This window comes from Triticum urartu, chromosome 2A, assembly GCF_056163025.1.
Source record: "Triticum urartu cultivar PI428250 chromosome 2A, HENAU_Tu73, whole genome shotgun sequence".
In the NCBI taxonomy this organism is placed as follows: domain Eukaryota; kingdom Viridiplantae; phylum Streptophyta; class Magnoliopsida; order Poales; family Poaceae; genus Triticum; species Triticum urartu.
In genome coordinates this window covers 78,953,192-78,972,200 of record NC_141874.1, presented here as the reverse complement: position 1 = coordinate 78,972,200, position 19,009 = coordinate 78,953,192, and the positions used below count along the sequence as shown (strand labels likewise).

Below are 19,009 nucleotides of genomic sequence, written 5' to 3'. Positions count from 1 at the left end.
CCTCATTTGCACCATAGATTCATCAAAATTAAGTGTTGAAATTACCTTTTTTCATAGGTAAGTAAGGGGAAAGCTATCTTCATATTGTAGATCTACTTTTTTTCTCCCTAGCTCGCTGCAACAACGTGCACATGCAGTTTTTGTGGCCTAGCTAGATCTATGTATGTTTGTGTTGTTGCATATGTTTGTGGTGTTGCATATATGTTTGTGTTTGCAGGTACCGGTATTTGAAATGCGATAGTTGCCAATATTTGGCACTATGCATTCTTTTTGGTCCTATTTTTAGGGAAAGTCATGCCAAATTTTTTCTTGGTTCTAAAATATCGTTTTGCTCTACCCCACAGGCGACCATGGTCCGCACGATGACCGAAGGCATCGTGAATAGGTTTTTGAGCTGTGCGAAGGCCGAGATGCTTCAAAAGAACGAGACGGAGATAAGATGTCCGTGTCGAAGATGCAAGCTGAAGAGCCTTATTGCGGACCCGGATTCCGGGCAGGTGTGGGACCACCCGCTCTTGCGTGGTTTCATGGATGGCTATCGGTGGCAAGGTGATGAAGATGACTATGAAGTCGTCCATGGGGGCCGGGCAAGAAATGAGGAAGGGAAGAAAGACAACCACCGCGGCTCGGGCGGGCGAGAAGATGAAGAATCTCCAGGACATGATCACGACGGTGATGCTGTACACAGTCATCATGTAGAAGATGTCGGACATGATGATGAGGAAGATGCCGGAGCAGACGAAGGGCATGATCATGAAGATCTAGATGCCGGAGGAGCAGACGACGATGGACCATCGATGGGCTGGGTGCAGGACCCTCATATTCAAGAGCTGCTTCTCAAGCAGACAGATAACGCAAGAGCTTCCACCTAAGAGAAAGCCAAGCTGGATCAACTGGAGATAGACGCGGTTACTCCATTGTATGAAGGATGCAGACCCGAGGATACCCGCCTGAAAGTAACGCTCATGGCTTTGGAGATGAAGGTAAAACACAAAATGACCGACGCACGCTTCGACGAGAACATGTCATTCTGGCACGAATGTCTTCCCAAGGGGAACAAGTGCCCGACCAGTTTCGAGGAGGCGAAGAAAGTCGTGTGTCCTCTGGATTTACCGCACATGAAATGCCATGTGTGCATGAACAATTGCATCATTTATCGGGACGAGCATGCGGAGTCTACCATATGTCCGGTGTGCGGCGTCACTCGATACAAGAAGAGTAAGAAAGCTCCTCGAAAAGTGGTGTGGTACTTTCTGATCACTCCTCGTCAGCAGCGGTATTTCGCAGACCCTAAGGTAGCAAAGCTCCTGTGTTGGCACGCGGATAGGGAGGAGAAGAAGCGAGAAGATGACGCAAATGATCCGGAGATAAATAAAAAAGACAAGATGCTGAGTCACCCTAAGGATGGGAGCCAGTGGCAAGCGTTGAACTTCGAACACCCAGAATTTGGGAAGGATCCAAGGAACATCGTGCTGGGCGCGAGCACCGATGGAGTCAATCCGTTTGGCAGCCAGAGAAGCACAGATAGCACCTGGCCCGTGTTTGTGTGGATGTACAACCTTCCCCCCTGGTTGTGCATGAAGAGGAAGTACATTCACATGAGTATGCTAATTGAAGGGCCGAAACAACCAGGGAACGACATCAATCTGTATCTGGGGCTGCTGAAAGAGGAGCTAGACACGCTGTGGAAAATGCTAGCCAATATGTGGGACGCCACAGAGAAAGAATATTTTCCTATGAGAGCCGCACTACTCACGACGGTACACAACTATCTCGGTTACGGATATCTCGCGGGGCAGGTGGTCCACGGATTTTCTGGATGCATCAGGTGCATGGATGACACAACGTATCGCTAGCTAGATAGAGATCCCGGTTCTTCGAAAACCGTGTTCATGGGACATCGAAGGTGGCTTCGCGACGATGACCCGTGGAGGAAACGCAAGGATCTGTTCGATGGTGAAACCGAACTCCGAAGACGCCCGCGTACGAGGAGCGGCGAGGAAATAGACGAGCTGTTGAAAAATTGGAAAGATTGTCCACTACCGGGAAAGAAGCAAAAGGCGCCAGAGCCGGGAAAGAAGCAAAAGGCACCAGAGCCGCTGCTGAAGGTATGGAAAACGAGGTCTGTTTTCTTGGACTTGCCATACTGGAAGATCCACCGTGTGCCTCATAGCCTTGATGCCATGCATATCACGAAGAACGTGTGCGAGAGTCTGCTTGGTACCCTGCTCAACATGCCAGAGAGGACCAAAGATGGGCCGAAAGCAAGGGCAGACTTGAAATCAATGGGCATCAGGAAGGAGCTTCATGCTAATGATGATGATGATGATGAGGCAAAGCAGGACACAGAAAGTCGTCGCAATGGAAAAAAGACCAAGAAGACCGGAAATGACTACCCTCCCGCGTGCTTCACTCTAAGTCAGGAGGAGATCGAGCAGTTTTTCACCTGCCTCGTAGGAGTAAAACTTCCTTACGGTTACGCGGGGAAGATAAGCAGATACCTAGACCCAGCGAAGCAGATGTTCAGCGGGATGAAGTCTCACGACTGTCACGTGCTGATGACACAGATACTTCCAGTTGCAATCGGTCGGATCATGGACGCGCACGTCCGTGAAACGCTATTTGGCCTATGCAACTTTTTCGACGTCATCTCTCAGAAGTCGGTTGGCGTGAGGCAACTCAGAAGGCTACAGGAAGAGATCATGGTGATACTATGCGAGCTTGAGATGTACTTCCCGCCCGCATTCTTCGACGTTATGGTGCATCTGCTGGTCCATATCATGGAGGATATCATCCATCTCGGGCCGACGTTCCTGCACAGCATGATGCCGTTCGAAAGGATGAATGGTGTCATCAAAGGATACGTTCGCAACATGTCACGTCCAGAGGGAAGTATAGCCAGGGGCTTTCTGACCGAAGAGTGCATCTCCTACTACACGAATTATCTAGGCATCGAGTGATGGGGAACGTAGCAGAAATTCAAAATTTTCCTACGTGCCACCAAGATCTATCTATGGAGAGACCAGCAACGAGGGGAAGGAGAGTGCATCTACATACCCTTGTAGATCGCTAAGCGGAAGCGTGCAAGTGAACGGGGTTGATGGAGTCGTACTCGTCGTGATTCAAATCACCGATGACCAAGTGCCGAACGCACGGCACCTCCGCGTTCAACACACGTACAGCCCGGTGACGTCTCCCACGCCTTGATCCAGCAAGGAGAGAGGGAGAGGTTGAGGAAGACTCCATCCAGCAGCAGCACAATGGCGTGGTGGTGGTGGAGGAGCGTGGCAATCCTGCAGGGCTTCGCCAAGCACCACGGGAGAGGAGAAGTACTTGGGAGAGGGGAGAGGGCTGCACCAAAGGCATAAGGGGTGTTCCAAGAGGCCCTCCTACCCTCACTATATATAGGGAGCCCAAGGGGGGGGGTGCTCCAGCCCTAGGAGATCCAATCTCCTAGGGGGCGGCGGCCAGGGAAGGAGTCCTTCCCCCCCAAGGCACCTAGGAGGTGCCTTCCCCTGCTGGGACTCTTGCTTTAGGGTTTCCCTAGGCGCATGGGCCTCTTGGGGCTGGTTCCCTTGGCCCATGTAGGCCAAGGCGCACCCCCTACAGCCCATGTGGCCCCCCGGGGCAGGTGGCCCCACCCGGTGGGCCCCCGGGACCCTTCCGGTGGTCCCGGTACAATACCGATGACCCCGAAACTTGTCCCGATGGCCGAAACAGGACTTCCTATATATAAATCTTTACCTCCGGACCATTCCGGAACTCCTCGTGACGTCCGGGATCTCATCCGGGACTCCGAACAACATTCGGTAACCACATACAAGCTTCCTTTATAACCCTAGCGTCATCGAACCTTAAGTGTGTAGACCCTACGGGTTCGGAAGACATGTAGACATGACCGAGACGTTCTCCGGTCAATAACCAACAGCGGGATCTAGATACCCATGTTGGCTCCCACATGTTCCACGATGATCTCATCGGATGAACCACGATGTCAAGGACTTAATCAATCCCGTATACAATTCCCTTTGTCTAGCGGTATTGTACTTGCCCGAGATTCGATCGTCGGTATCCCTATACCTTGTTCAATCTCGTTACCGGCAAGTCTCTTTACTCGTTCCGTAACACATCATCCCGTGATCAACTCCTTGGTCACTTTGTGCACATTATGATGATGTCCTACCGAGTGGCCCCAGAGATACCTCTCCGCTTACACAGAGTGACAAATCCCAGTCTCGATTCGTGCCAACCCAACAGACACTTTCGGAGATACCTGTAGTGCACCTTTATAATCACCCAGTTACGTTGTGACGTTTGGTACACCCAAAGCACTCCTACGGTATCCGGGAGTTGCACAATCTCATGGTCTAAGGAAATGATACTTGACATTAGAAAAGCTTTAGCATACGAACTACACGATCTTTGCGCTAGGCTTAGGATTGGGTCTTGTCCATCACATCATTCTCCTAATGATGTGATCCCGTTATCAATGACATCCAATGTCCATGGTCAGGAAACCGTAACCATCTATTGATCAACGAGCTAGTCAACTAGAGGCTCACTAGGGACATGGTGTTGTCTATGTATCCACACATGTATCTGAGTTTCCTATCAATACAATTCTAGCATGGATAATAAACGATTATCATGAACAAGGAAATATAATAATAACTAATTTATTATTGCCTCTCGGGCATATTTCCAACATTGAGAACCCCGTTGGTCTTCCCGTCAACAGGCACCTCGGCAGGCTCGCTGGATGGGGTCACCGTGAGGGTCGCCGCGAAATGCATGTCGACTTCGAGGGTCGACTCGCCGACTTTGAAAGAGCAAACCTAGTCGCACTACAACACATAGACGTGGTCGATCCTTGGGTGGTAGAGCACAAAACCTTTATTGAGAAGACGTACAATGACCGAGGCCAACAGAGGACGAACGGAGATATAATCAAAGAGCACAACTCATGTTTCACGCGTTGGTTCAAGCAGAAGCTTCTGTCGTACCCTTTACATGAGGATTCTTCTGCGGAAGAACAACTCATATTCGCCTTGTCATAGGGCGCCGAGCACAACCTGATGACCTATGAGGCGTACGATATCAACCGCTACACATTCTACCCCGAGGACAAGGACATGAAGAGCGATGGTTATCAGAACTCCAGGGTAACGATGGAATCCTACACCGGTAACGACAAGGACAGATACTACGGAAGGATCGAGGAGATCTGGGAGCTGAGCTACGCTGGAGAGAAGGTCCCGATGTTCCATGTCAGATGGGCCAAGAGCGTCCTAAAAGAAGACCGGTATTTCACCACCATGGTTATACCCGAAGCCAAATCCAAGACCGCGGGCGCAAACGTCACCGCGAAAAATGAGCCATGGGTACTGGCTTCCCAAGTGGACCAATGCTTCTTCATTACCGACCCGTCAAAGCCCAGTCGTGTTGTCATGAGGAGAGGCAAAAGGAAGATCATCGGAATGGATGGAGTAGCCAATGAGCAAGACTTCGACAAGTACGGCGACCCGAAGATCGAACATGACGACGACGATGAAGTAGCAGCATATACCACAAGAAGAAGCAGGACCACCCTACCTAAAGGACGTCCGTTCCACAGAAGAACTCCATGTGCGAAAAAGAAGGGCAAGAAGATTATGAATAGATATCTAGCTAAGATCGACTGTATTTAAATCGTAGTCTTCATTTCTCGGTTGTATTTCATGGGCACTTTTTGATATCATGAATATTTTTAAATTTCATGGGCACCTTTTGAATTCATGAATATTTTTCAAATTTGATGATATTTTTTCATATTCAATATGATAAAATATTGAATATTCATGAGGACACTCGATCTCGATCCCCCTCCATCTCGATCTCGATTCCCCCTCCATCTCGATCTCGATGCCCCTTTATCTCGATCGCTATCCCCTATCTTGATCTCGATCCTACCCGCACCCTCCCCCGCCAGCTCCACCGCCGCCGACGACCCACCGCACCCTCCCCCGCTCCACCGCCGCCGACGAGCCCCCCCCCCCCCCCGCACCCTCCACCGCTCCACCACCGCTGACGAGCACCCCCCGCACCCTCCCCCGCTGCACCACCGCTGACGAGCACCCCCCGCACCCTCCCCCGCTGCACCACCGCCGACGAGCACCCCCGCACCCTCCCCCGCTCCCCGGTGAGCTCCGCCTCCTCTCCCCTCTTCATTTTTTAAAAAATAAAGAAAAGTGTAGACTACAATTGTTGTTAAACAACAATTATTACTGTTTTTATAAAAAAATATTACTGTTTCATATTCATATTCATTTTCTAAAAAATTATTACATGCAACAAAAAATAAAAATAAATTACTTATGGCGCACCTCTGGCTGGTGCGCCATTGCTATATATAAAAAAAAGATTACTAATGGCGCACCTCTGCCTGGTGCGCCATTGCTATATATATAAAAAAAGATTACTAATGGCGCACCTCTGCCTGGTGCGCCATTGCTATGTAAAAAAAGATTACTAATGGCGCACCGATCGCGGGTGCGCCATTAGTAAGATTCCCCCCTAGCTAATTCCCTCCCTCTCGCCAGATCCCCTTTGTCCCTCTCCCTCGCCAGATCCACTTCCTCCCGCTGCCCCGACCCACGCCGCCGCCGCTCCCGCGCCTCCATCTCCGTCGCCGCCCCCAGTCAGCCCCTGCCCTACCCCCCATCGCCGTCCGCTCCCAATCCACCCCCTCCCTCGCCGTCACCGCACCCACCCACCCCCTCCCTCGCCTTCCCAGCCCTCGAAACCCTTGAAACCCGTGACGCTCCACCGTGCCTTCTCCGCTCGAGCTCCATCGTGTAAGGCGACAGGCAAGGCGGCGGGCAGAATCTATTTCAACACCGAGCCGGCGAGCCGCGGAACCAGGGCGCGACGGCGCTCGACCCCTCCACCCCCCTCCACCTCTTCTTCGGGTCGCCGCTGTCTTCCTCAACGCCGGCCACCTCTGTTGCTACTAAGCTGTCGCAGGGCCTCCTTGCGCCTCCACGATCAGCTCCGCCTCCTCTCCCCTATGTAGTCTGTAGGTTGTTCTACTTTTAGGTACCATGGGTTGTGAAGTGAACTTGCCAGGTTTAACCATCTGACCTCTTATGTATATATTAGTATCTAAGATCAGCAGACATTAGTCAATTTGTGCGCCTGGTTAGTGACTTGTGGTGTTGGCCCGGTTAATGCTTTGCTTTGTGATGCAAGATGTTAGGCTCTGGCACTTTACAGAGTTTCTTTGTGAAATCCCTAACTGTGAGTCTTTCTAGTGATCTAATTGTGGTAATCCTGCTCACATCCCCACTTGCAGCAGAGGCAGGCAATGCCTCTATATGCTCTGTTTTACTGCCTAGCTAGAGCACACACCTAGCCCCAGTTGTGTATTCCCAATTGCTAGTGGTCTAACTGATGTTTCCCTAGTTGGGTGAGACTGACTTGGCTCTTTCTTGGAGGAGACAGATCAAACAAGTGTTGTCAGTTTTTGTTTGAACTTCAAAGAGTGTTGTGACTTGGCTCTTAATCAAAAGAGTGTTGTCAGTTTTTGTTTGAACTTTGTTTGACTGGAGGAAATTACTCTTAAATGCTAGTCCTATTCTGGTGGAGATTTTTCTTGTCCTGAGTTACACTGAAGATATTTTTCTGATAATATTATAAAAACTGCCTGGTGTGTGTTCAACTTGTATCTTCTAGCTTAAGTTTAACTTGTCCTGAGTTACACTCAAGTTATAATGTGTTTAACTTGTAGCTTCTAGCTTAAGTGAGTAGCCAGTACTATAGTCAGTAGCTTAACTTGTTTAAGTACTGCTAGTTAGTTGTACTGATATTAAATGATGCCTGAAATGATGTATCATGTATCTTTAGCATGATCTGTTTCAGATAATAAATGATGCTTGAAATGAATTCTTGTGTAAGTGAAGGCTTGCTATGTTGTTGCAGCCAGCTATTTTCTGTTTCCTCATTTGGATTACTCAGCTATTTAGTTTATTATTACTTGGGAAAAGTACTGTGAGAAAAAAATGATTATCTGCGTTGCATTGTTAAATGTTGTACTTGGGCACAATACCTTTTCATCCATCATTTACACTGTGAATCCAATACCAGTTGCCCATGCTGATTATTTCACTTCAAACAGGCCACCTAGTGGCACAAAGATCCATCAGAAACAGAATCAAAGATGGACATGCCATGCTTGGCAGTAGCAGAAGTGACATGGAGCAGTGTAGTGGCATGGCCATTGACCTGTGGCTGGCATCTAGACACCACACACATACATACAGAGGCACATTGACTATTACTATGGCAAGTACTGTGTCAAGTACTCCATGTGTTTTTGTGGGCAGTTTATCATGAAATTGCAGGTACCCCAAGAGGCCCTTGAGTTTGCCGGAATGTCGATTAACTTCCGTTCCGGCAAATTCGGGTACTCCATATGTCCTATTTTAACCAAAGGTCATGCTGAAATTTTCTGTGAATTTTAGCATGACTTTGCTAAAAATAGGACATATGGGGTACTTGCGACTAATGCATGGGCTGGGGTATCTTAGTACTTAGTTAAGTAGGATCAACTGCCCCGCCATTCTTGCTGCATTAAACCATAGGTGGCAATAGAGCCAAGTGATTAGGCCCAACTTAGAATTCTCCTTAGCATCGATAAACCCTAGATGATAAACCCAACATAGGTGGCAATAGAGCCAAGTGATTAGTTCCAAGTGATTAGGCCCAACCTAGGGTGCCTTGGCTTAGGCTTTTAGGGTGCCTCGGCGTCGACAAACCCTAAATGATAAAAGCTTAGCTTTTAGGATGCCTCGGTGTCGACAAACCCTAAATGATGAGACCATGATCTTGTTCCTTGATAATAACCAACTTTTTGACCAAACTTTTTTCCTATTTAGAGCGAAATATGGCCCACAACGATGAGGCCAGCGGTTCGAGCAGCAAGCAATTCTGGGAGCTGTCCCAGGAGTTGGAGGAAGAACCTCACCGCTATGAGGATGTCGCGGAAGACACCGATCCTGACTACACAACCCCTAGTGGCGTTGGGGATGACACCACTGATGATGGCACCGCGGATGCCACCACTTATGATGGCGGCGCACGCACAAATGGCAGCCAACCAAAGAGGCAATGGAAGGACCGGCACCCAAACGTGCTCGGCACCGTCAGGGAGGAATTTACTGAAGTGAACTCCGACGGGCATCCAACGGCGCCCAAACACGTAGTCAAGGGGTACTCGGTTCAGCTCGGGTGCATTATCCGGAGCACCGCCTCGATCAACACCGAGAACCTAAGGCATAAGGACCGAGGGAATTTGCACAGCCTCCTCTTCACGAAGCTGCACGAACGATACAAGTTCCCCGCTGAGTTCGCAAACACACGCCTCTCAGGGAATAAAGTGAACGGTGCCGCCCTCACGAGGATGAGCACGGCCCTGTCTACTTGGAAAAGCACGGTGAAGGCAATGATTGACAAAGGTGATAGTTATGAGAAGATCAAGGCGAAGTGTCCTTTGATTAGCGAAGATGACTACAAGGAGTTCAAGATCAAGTGCAAGAGCCTCGCAACCTCCGAATCAAGTCAGTGGGGGAAAGAAATGCGGCAGTTGAACATAGGGGTCCACCAACTCGGTCCCGGCGGTTACAGAGTGGCGGAGCCTATATGGGACAAGGAGGACGCGGAGCGTGTCGAGCAAGCCTACCGCCCCACTTTGAGAAATACAGTGACAAGCAGACAAGGAACTTTCTCAGGGCCCGGTACAAGGAGGACCCGGTAACAAAGGAGCTTACCACGGATCCGAAGACCAAGGCGCTTGAGCTTGTTCTGGTAAGGAATACACCCCCGCGTAATTAGGTCCATATGGTTGCATTCTAATTAATCCCCAATATTTCTAAATGGTTCACGTTCCTTCCGCGGGACAAAGAAAGTAGTAGCGCGGGGTCGTCTTAGAGCTCCCCTTTCGACACCCCTTTGAATAGGGCGTTGAACGTAATGAAAAACAAGGATAAGCTCAGTAAGCCAACGTCAGCTGGTCGTGTGGCCGGCAAAGGCTTGTCCACAAAATGGTCGTCATACTATACCGCTAGTGGGCGAATGGAGCAAAAGACCAGCTCGGAAAGCCAGTCGCGCGAGGTTGAAGCACTCAAGGCGCAAGTGGCGCGGATTCTGGAGATGGTCCAAGAACAAGTGCAACAACAACTGGGATCGACGCTCACCGGCATTATGCCTACCTTGATTCATGGGATGACGACGTGGATTGCGGGTGGCCAACAAGGGCCGCCCCCGATTCCCAGCTTCACAGCCAGCAACTCGCACAACGCGCAGGTGGCGCCATTGGTGTCTCCTGCGGCGGGGGTATTGGTGTCTATGGCGGCGGCGCCACTGGTGTCTCCGGCGGCGGCGGCATTGGTGTCTCCGATGCTGGCATTGGAGCTTAATGCACCCGGGTGCACGCCCGCCGTTGGCGGTGCCTCGACATTAGCCGAGCTCGACGGCATCACGGTAACTAAGCCTCTCGGCTGAGGACTTCATCTCCTTGCCTTTGACTGGGCATCCCTGATGCCCTACATGTTTTTGCAGGGCGCCGCTGACGTTCCTTGCACTCTCCTGCACTTCGTGGGCGGCGAGTTGGTCGATGTCGCCAAGGGCAGAATCGTTCAACCGGGCAACCCCGTGTTCCATGGTAATCTGATGCCACCCACAATGTATAGGGTTGAAGTGGGTCGGGTGCTGCCAGGCTGCGACGAGTTGTTACCTCCGATTCGACCTGCTGGGGCCGACGAAGAAGATGAGATGACCCTCAGCGCCTGCGTAAGCTAGCCCCTGCTTTGGCCGAAGAGCCAGATTCATTTGGGGGCGGGGGACACCACCCCACAGACAAGACCGCCAGTCGTGCCGGCGCCAAGCCATGGCAAGAACGCCGCAACGCTACCGGACATGCCGGACATCCCTATGGCACAGGATCCGGACATGCATATGGCACAGGATCCGGACGACGACGACAACGATGATGGTACATTTACCAATGTCGATAAGTACTTTGCCGAACATAGGTACGGTGACGAGTTCTGCAGGCTTCCTTCTCAAGAACCCAAACAAGACGACTGCGATCTAGCTGGTACGGCGGAGAAACCCAATTGCAACAGGCGTCATCTGGCGTTCAGTTCTCAGGAGATGCCTCCAGCTGCCGCCTTCACCGAGCCTCAGATAGCAGAGGTGCCAAATATTATCAGCCCCAACACGCTCAAGAAGGCGGTCTGTGAGCAGAACTCGGTCCCATTACAGAAGATCAAGAAGAAGGGCCGGTAACGGCAAACTAAAAAGGGAACCGGTGCGAGCCAGCCGGCACCGAGTACGATCCATGCTCAGGACGGGCCACCTTCACCTAAGGATATCTCGAGGAGGGTGCATGTGGTGGGTAGGGAGATGCTACTGACAAATATGCTCAATGTTGCAACCGGTGGTATGCGGAGTCTGCACGACAGTGTTCTTTCTTTGGAGAAGCGGCGTCTCAGAGAGAATGATGTGGCATACCCGGTTTTTGTGGCCAAGGTGCCAGAGGGCAAGGGCTTTGTGGATGGCGACATCGGGGGTATGATCGTCCTGCGGTTTGATGACATCTTTGCTATGTTTAACCTTCATCCGCTGCACTACACCTTCGTTCGGCTGTTTTCCCTGAGTATGGAGATGCGGATCATTAGAGACTAGACCCCGGACATCGTGATCGTCGACCTCTTCTACATGCGTGCCAAGCTCTTGAGCAGCGCTGGGGACCACCAAGTCGCGAGTTCACACCTCGAAGACGTCATTCTGGCAAACCCAGATAAGGATAACTTCCTTGTGGCTTACTTTCCCGAGTAAGTCATCCCTTAACTGCCCCGTAACATATGATTTCTTAGATTTTGATCGTTTTTTTTTTCTAACGTTCCGTGTTCTGTGCAGTGACACACATTGCACACTCATCCTCTTAAGCCCGAAATATTCCATGGCCACGTATTTCGACACGAACTGTAACTCCAAGATAGACTACACAAATATCAAGAAAGTTCTGGATGATGTTCTCCCCGGCTACGCCAAATCTGGAGGCACCTTCACCAGGGCAGTTCGTAAGTACGGCAAGCACGTGTTCGCCCACAATACGATGTTCTGCTGCGTCAAGCAGCCGCCTGGCGGTCAGAAGGATGCCTACTACGCCCTCCATCACATGCGGGCGATCGTAAGGGACCACCATCACCTTCTGCTACCAAATAATCTCAAAGATTGGGCCGCGAGCTTGTTGGCAATCCAGGACGCGGACATCAGACAAGAATTCTTTCGCATCCAGTTGGAGTTTGCGGACATCATCCATCAAGATGTCCGTCATACCTCGGGGCAGTTCTACCTCAGATATCAACCTTCCAACAGGGAGATAGACGGAACGCTACAAATGCAGGCTGACAACGCCCGCGATTTCATGACCATCACGACAGACGGCGGCTTCATCCACGCTCCGGTCCCATGAGTCGAGTCGACAGTAGTGATGCAATGTGTAGTTCTGAAACATTGATTGGCTCATGTTGTAATTAAACTTTAATGAACTTGTATGTCTCTTCGGTTTGGACAGTCGTTCAACTTAGATGTAATCGATGCTATTTATTAGTAGGACCATGAATCGTGCTATTAATGTCATGTCTTGCTTTTCTCTTCCGATCCTTTTGTTGCATACTTATATATTGCTTATGTATGTATTGTCTGTTGTTTGGCTTGTGCATAGAGATGCCGTCGTATGTCGTGTACAAGGGTAAGGTTCCCGGAGTCTACGACGACTGGGAGGACTGTCGGAGACAGGTTCACCGTTTCAGCGGTAACAGTTACAAAGTGTACACCAGTAGGGCGGAGGCAGAATCTAGGTACGCCCGCTATCTAGCGGGAGAGAGGAGGGAGCGTTGGAGGAACCGGATGAAGACCAGTTTCATCGCGATGATGCTCATCGTGATGACCGTAGCTCTCTTCTATGTGATGGTAGTTTAGATGATCGATATCGACTTGTAATGTGAAGACAAACTCGATACTCGCGGTCTCGAGACTTGTAATGTTTTATCTTTGTTCGGTCTTTTGACTTCGGAGACTAATATGATGAATTGTATTCGGAGACTAATCTTCTATTGTATTCGATGAATCTGTTGTTGCTGTGTGCTACAGTCTATATTCTGTCGAATAATATATTTTGTAACCTGTGCAAAAATTAGAAAAGTAAAAAAAATAAAACCTAATATTCATACTAATGGCGCATCACTACAGAGTGCGCCATTAGTATGCCAAAGTATACTAATAGTGCATCCATCCGCAGTGCGCCATTAGTGTGCCAAAGCACATGGTTAAATATGGCCCCTGGGAGGCATACTAATGGCGCATGGTGTTATATACTAATGGCGCACTGGGTGGTGCGCCATTAGTATACCAGATACTAATGGCACACCAGTGGTGCGCCATTAGTAATAAATAGTAGTGGCGTGATACTAATGGCGCACCAGTGATACGCCATTAGTAGGCAAAACTGGTGCGCCATTAGTAGGCCTTTTCCTAGTAGTGCACGGGAGAATCCGGCGAACTAGCATCACCTGGATTATGTCGACAAGTTTGACATCCTTGTCCACCATGCTTTGAACGCGAGTCTACAGCGCTATTAGCTCATCTGGCGATCACCAGTTCAGGCTCTTCTTGACCCAGGAGGTGAGTCGCATGGGAGCGCCGGAGTTGAATTTGGCAACTGCGGCCCAGGTGGCGTTGCGGGGTTCTGTGATGTAGAACCAATGTTTCTACCACTCCTTTACAGTCTCCACGAAAGTGCCTTTCGGCTAGGAGACATTGGTTAGCTTACTCACCATGGCTCCTCCGCACTCCGCGTGCTGGCCATCCACCACCTTCGGCTTCACGTTGAATACCTTGAGCCACAACCTGAAGTGGGGTTAGATGCGAAGGAAGGCCTCACACACGACGATGAACACCGAGATGTGGAGGAAAGAGTTCGGGGATAGATCATGGAAGTTTATCCCGTAATAGTACATCAGCCTGCGGACGAAAGGTTGGAGTGGAAACCCTAGCCCGCGGAGGAGATGAGGGATGAATACCACCCTCTCATTGGGCTTCGGCATGGGGACGACTTGCCCCTAGGCTGGAAGACGGTGGGCGATTTCCTTCGCCAAGTACCCGGCCGCCCGAAGCTCAGTGATGTCCTTCTCCTTGACGGAGGAGACCATCCACTTGCCTTGGCCTCTGGATCCGGACATGGTTGAGTGCTAGCTTGAGTGGGAAGAATATGAGAACATGGGCGCTGGAGCTCAAGAGTGGAAGGGCGGAGGAATAGAGAAGGCATGGGAGAAGAAGGGGGAATCCTTATCCCCATAAAGGCAGTGAATATCGAACGCCTCCCCACTCACCCTAAAACTCGCCTATTCCCAAGGGCTGTGTAAGTGACACGGTTGGGTTACCTACGCCTGCATTGATGAAAATCCCGCAATAAGGGGACACGATCTCTGCTTTGACAAGACGTGCCAATGGAAACCGCATCTCAAAACGCGGAACGACGGATAAAAACGGTTCGATATAGTGACAGAACAGATGTGATGTCATCTTGCAAAAAGTTGTCAGCAGATGGGACTCGTGAAATACTATATTCCTTGCGGTTGTGTGTGGTACTTGTGTTGCAGATCTGGACACCTTCGTTTCATCCGAAGACTATCCTGGAGTATTCGGAAAGTAGAACCCGCGTTGCAATGCCGAAGGCAATCTGCGCGCCTGACACATCGTCATTGAAGCCTGGTTCAGGGGCTACCGAGGGAATCCTGGACTAAGGGCTCCTCGGGTGTCTGATCTATTGGATATGGGCCGGACTGATGGGCTGTAAGGGATACAAAGACCGAAGACTCCACCCGTGTCCGGATAGGACTCTCCTTGGCGTGGAAGGCAAGCTTGGCGACCAACTATGAAGATTCCTTTCTTTGTAACCGACCTTATGTAACCCTACATCCCTCCTGTGTCTATATAAACCGGAGGGCTAGGTCCGTCGATAGGCCGAATCCTCATAATCATAGCCAGACTAGACCTTTAGGGTTTAGTCATTACGATCTCATGGTAGATCAACTCTTGTAATACTCATATTCTTCAAGATCAATCAAGAAGGACGTACGGTATTACCTCTATAGAGAGGGCCCAAACCTGGGTAAAACATTGTGTCCCCCGTCTCTTGTTATCATCGATCCTAGACGCATAGTTCGGGACGCCCTACCCGAGATCCTCCGGTTTTGACACCGACACATGGCCTCATTTTTTTGTCTTAGTTACAAGTCTAATATTGACACACAACTAGGGTAGATACCCCTTTTGTCCTAGTTGCAAGTTCACCTCCAACACGCAACTAGGGAGGGACTTTTTCTCGTAATTGCAAGTCCACCACGACATGCAACTGGGCAGCTCGGCCCATTTTTCGTCCCTGTTGCAAGTCCACCCCCGACACGCAACTAGGAAGGGGAGCTTTTTCTCGTAGTTGCAAGTCCACCCAGTGTTTGCAACTGGGGTGCCCGGCCCATTTTTCGTCCCAGTTGCAAGTCCACCCTCGAAACACAACTAGGAAGGGGTTTTTTCTCGTAGTTGCAAGTCCACCCACGGTTTGCAACTGGGGTGCCCGACCCATTTTTCGTCCTGGTTGCAAGTCCACCCCTAACATGCAATTGGGAGGGCTCAATTTTTTTCTTGTCCTATTTGCAAGTCCACCCTCAACACGCAATTATGGCCCAACCATTTTTTGTCCGAGTTGCAAGTCCAACAACACTCCTCACATGCATTTGGGGGCCCACATTTTTATCCCAATTGCAAATCCACCCTTGATATGCAATTGGGGCCCGCCAAAGTATAAATATGGGATATTTAATTAAGAAAAACCACAACAATATGGTGAGACATTGGTGGTTTTGATTGATCGCGAAGCAGCTCCATTTCAAAACGAAAGTTTCAAAGGTACCACTTCCTGGGTAGATATGCGAAAGAACTAACCAGCACTCGATGCGGGAGGAGGAAGACGAGTGTTTCTGGTTTCAATGGGAAACCGAACGGCCAGAGCTAAGCTGCGAACGACCGCGGGTTGCCTGAAAAAACGAAATCACTTGTTGTGCTGCAAACGCTTCCGACCCGACCGAGCCATGTCAACAAACGTTGACGGCCGTTAGCGGTGCACCGTCCCCCGCTGTCGGCCAGAACACGATCTGCCACGTCAAAACCGTATCATTTTTGCCTTCAGCGTTTTTTGCCAATGTCAATTCTTCGCCACGGTGCAAAGTGTCATGTTTTGTAAAGTGATAGTTTTCTGAGAGCTATGACGCTAATGTGGTGGTTCTGTGCATTTTACTCTCGACACGCTACGGCATCCTGGCTTTCCATTGTTCAGGCTTTGTTCATGAGCTGATGTCTTATCACATGACCGTGGTCCATTGGAGCTCATGGTTCATGGGACCGAAGAATGTGTCACATAGCGGGAGATTTAAATTTGGATGAAAGTTTTGTCAAATTTTGCAATATTTATGAATATGGACAGTGAGAGAAATATTACAGTATCGGCACAAATTTTCATCGACTTTCAATAAATTGTGAGTTATGTTTGAGTACAACTTGAAGCTACAAATATACTTTGATTTGTATAAACACTTAATGTACACATTGACCTGTTGGTAAAATTATTTTTGCCAAATTGTTTTAAAAGCTATATTTTAATTTGACAACATTTTGTCAAACACATTGTTTCAGCTGACGGATCCGACAAACCGACCAACCACAAAAGGCGTCAGTCGCACACTCATCCGACAAACAACAACCACACTAGGAACGCCACTATTGATTTGACCACATCACCTCATCCACTTTTTATTTCCTCCCAAACACCGTCAACCATTCGTTTTCCCCCGATCCACCCCCTTATTGTCGCTCTCTATCTAAGCCATGGCTAACAGTACCCGATTTAGTTTGCTACTTCCTCTGCTTTGCGGAAAGCGAAACCTGTTGGGGAACGTAGTAATTTCAAAATTTCCTACGCACACGCAAGATCGTGGTGATGCATAGAAACGAGAGGGGAGAGTGTTGTCTATGTACCCTCGTAGACCATTCGCGGAAGCGTTATATCAACGAGGTTGATGTAGTCGTACGTCTTCACGATCCGACCGATCCAAGTACCGAAATCACGGCACCTCCGAGTTATGCACACGTTCGGCTCGGTGACGTCCTCGCCTTCTCGATATAGCAAGAGGGGCGAAGTAGTAGATGATTTCTGGCAGCATGACGGCGTGGTGACGGTGTTGGTGAAGAACAATCTCCGCAGGGCTTCGCCTAAGCACTACGAAAACTATGACGGAGGATAAACTAGAGGGGCACTAGTGCAGAACCGGGCAATAGCACCGGTTCATAAGGCCCTTTAGTGCCGGTTCCATAACCGGCACTAAAGTGTGGTCACTAAAGGCCCCCCCTTTAGTACCGGTTCAGCACGAACCGGTGCTAAAGGGCAACCATGTGGCATGAGTCAGCTCCGGGGGCCGGGAGCCCTTTAGTACCGGTTGGTAACACCAACCGGTACTAAAATGTTTGGGGGGTTTTTGGTTTTATGATTTCTTTTTCATTTAATTTTGTGTTTTCCATTTTAATTATTTTTCGTTTGCTGGTATTTTACGATACTACACATTGTACACGTTATGCATATATATATATATATATATATATAAATAGAATTTCTAGTAGAACCAATCATATATATATCATCAATGTCTCACAAACCACCATATTAATTCACACATACACACATGTATAGCTATATACAATTTCTCCTACATATGCATGTTGCCTTCGGAGCCAGTGGCATTAGCCTAATTGGTGCCCTCGGAGCTCGATGATAATTGGAAGTGGTTCATGACCTGGTCGATGGGGGCGGTAGCGGGTAATAGTATTCTCCCTTCGGATTTATGACCTGGTCGAGCAAAAATCCCGCTATTTCCTCTTGAAGTGCTTCTACGCGCTCCGCTTCAAGGAGCTTGTCCCGCACCTCTTTGAACTGTTAAGAAGGAGATCAATATGCATGTGTATTATTTGTGTGACTAGATATCGATAATGGTGTAAAAATTGTGAATAGTGTTCTGACAAGCGTACCCATTCCTGTCTTTGAGATCTGCTCCTTTCGGACGCCATCATGCGAATGTTCTCGCAAACGCAGAATGCACACAAATCAGTCCCCTGCGCCTGCTTCAGGGCCTTTATTACGAGAATGGAATTTAATTTGATCAGATAATAATTAATCAAGCATGATAATTAAAGAGATGGCAGCTAGCTAGCTAGCTAGCTAGTACTACTTAATTACTTACCTTGGGTCGAAACCATTTCAGCTGTCGTTTCCATTCGCCTTCCATGACGCTGATGAACCTTGCCCAAGCCTTGCCCGCCGACAAAGAAAATGAATAAAGGGGTTATTAAATAGTTCATATCATGAAATGACGAACTAAATAGGCCGAGATATATAGTTAATAATGATTGAAATTACCTGTTGACTATCCCAAACAAGATGTTATAGTCACTATTTGCTTTGAGTAGTGAGTCCAGTATTTGAACTGTTCCGGCGTCAACTTTAATGATACACAAGATCCAGTGAAATCTGCATGCACACACGTTTGCATGTCTTAATTAAGCGGGCATATGTAAGAAAAAACATGTAGCTAGCTAGTAGGCAAAAACAGAGAATTTGTAGTACAAGAAAGTGTGACTCACTCGAAGTTGTAAGGAAGTAGTATATCTTCATTGTATTTGAGGCGCTTCAAGAACTCTATCATGCTGTCCTCTACCTGCTTTTCATGATGCTTGTTTATTTTCCATGTGTATTCATTAACGGTGTTTGGGTCAATGAACCCAATGCCATAGCGTCCAGCTTTTCTCATTTCATACATCTTCATCCTGCATGATACCACAGAAAAGAATATAGTGAGGATAA

At 49.0% G+C, this 19,009-nt stretch overlaps 1 pseudogene; it reads left to right on the top strand.

The window, feature by feature from the left end:
* Positions 1-965: 965 nt before the first annotated feature.
* Positions 966-7,785, top strand: LOC147983896 (uncharacterized; annotated as a pseudogene).
* Positions 7,786-19,009: the final 11,224 nt, after the last annotated feature.